Source organism: Oncorhynchus clarkii, unplaced genomic scaffold, assembly GCF_045791955.1.
Source record: "Oncorhynchus clarkii lewisi isolate Uvic-CL-2024 unplaced genomic scaffold, UVic_Ocla_1.0 unplaced_contig_1004_pilon_pilon, whole genome shotgun sequence".
Classification (NCBI taxonomy): Eukaryota; Metazoa; Chordata; class Actinopteri; order Salmoniformes; family Salmonidae; genus Oncorhynchus; species Oncorhynchus clarkii.
This window is the reverse complement of record NW_027260638.1, coordinates 3,163-4,963: the sequence shown is the minus strand read 5'-3', so window position 1 is coordinate 4,963 and position 1,801 is coordinate 3,163. Positions and strand designations below refer to the sequence as shown.

The 1,801-nt window shown below is 40.6% G+C and overlaps 2 non-coding genes across 2 annotated transcripts; both read right to left on the bottom strand.

Annotated features, from left to right (window-relative positions):
• Positions 1–116: 116 nt before the first annotated feature.
• On the bottom strand, positions 117–199 carry trnal-cag (transfer RNA leucine (anticodon CAG)). The gene has a single exon. It is a non-coding gene; the product is annotated as a tRNA-Leu (tRNA).
• Positions 200–966: 767 nt separating this feature from the next.
• Positions 967–1,049, bottom strand: trnal-cag (transfer RNA leucine (anticodon CAG)). The gene has a single exon. It is a non-coding gene; the product is annotated as a tRNA-Leu (tRNA).
• Between the last annotated feature and the right edge of the window lie 752 nt (positions 1,050–1,801).

Sequence of the window (1,801 nt, the reverse complement as noted above, 5' to 3'; positions counted from 1 at the left end):
CTGGTCGTCGCAACAGGTGAATTGAATTGAATTGTTATTTCACTGTGTGAAGTTGTTATTTCATCATTCTTATTATTACTGCTGAGCAGCATGACTCCTGAGAGGCACTAATAAACTGTCAGAAGTGGGATTTGAACCCACGCCTCCATGGGAGACTGCGACCTGAACGCAGCGCCTTAGACCGCTCAGCCATCCTGACTACAGCACAGTAACTGGGTATCGGGTTAAAGTGTATGCGGTAAAAGTAGAAATATGAACAACGCTCTAAAATCACCACAGAGACCAGAACAACTATGCACGATACTGACTTGCACTTTCAATATTCATTTGTTTTTATAAATTAAAAAGTCCAGTCATTGATTTAACCTCAATATGGCCTTCAATGGGAAAGAGTAGTAAATCGTCATTGAATGAGCGCTAAACTGGCATCAGAATATGGCCATTCTGATATAAATGATAAAATTCCTCAGATAAGACTGAAAAAGTGTCTGTAAATATCAGCAACCATCAGGGTAAGAGTGACAACAGGTCCACATGGGGGAAATCCTTACAAATGGCTTAATGGGTCATTTCAACGCAATCGTGTTATTATTTATTTTTAGGGTTTAACAAGGCAGCTCACCTGTGACTTGACATTAGATGCGGCGACTTCGATTCCCCTGCAGATGATATTTTTGTTCTTCCCGCCAATTCATTCCACTGACAACGACCGACGAGTTGTGCGTTCCGAGATGCGTTTTGTTATTTGCCTGTTTGTGGCCCGCCTGTGATTATTGCGCGATTCTTGCAATTCTCTTTCAGCCTCTCACCAACTAGCTGTTTTTGCAGAATATTAAAAAGACGATAGTTATTCACTACTCATATTAACTAGGTGAATTGAATTGTTATTTCACTGTGTGAAGTTGTTATTTCATCATTCTTATTATTACTGCTGAGCAGCATGACTCCTGAGAGGCACTAATAAACTGTCAGAAGTGGGATTTGAACCCACGCCTCCATGGGAGACTGCGACCTGAACGCAGCGCCTTAGACCGCTCAGCCATCCTGACTACAGCACAGTAACTGGGTATCGGGTTAAAGTGTATGCGGTAAAAGTAGAAATATGAACAACGCTCTAAAATCACCACAGAGACCAGAACAACTATGCACGATACTGACTTGCACTTTCAATAGTCATTTGTTTTTATAAATTAAAAAGTCCAGTCATTGATTTAACCTCAATATGGCCTTCAATGGGAAAGAGTAGTAAATCGTCATTGAATGAGCGCTAAACTGGCATCAGAATATGGCCATTCTGATATAAATGATAAAATTCCTCAGATAAGACTGAAAAAGTGTCTGTAAATATCAGCAACCATCAGGGTAAGAGTGACAACAGGTCCACATGGGGGAAATCCTTACAAATGGCTTAATGGGTCATTTCAACGCAATCGTGTTATTATTTATTTTTAGGGTTTAACAAGGCAGCTCACCTGTGACTTGACATTAGATGCGGCGACTTCGATTCCCCTGCAGACGATATTTTTGTTCTTCCCGCCAATTCATTCCACTGACAACGACCGACGAGTTGTGCGTTCCGAGATGCGTTTTGTTATTTGCCTGTTTGTGGCCCGCCTGTGATTATTGCGCGATTCTTGCAATTCTCTTTCAGCCTCTCACCAACTAGCTGTTTTTGCAGAATATTAAAAAGACGATAGTTATTCACTACTCATATTAACTAGATGTCATTTACATTACCTTAAGTCATTTATTTTTCAACTGGATTTTACAAAGGTGCATGACATGCAGGCGCTAAAACGTT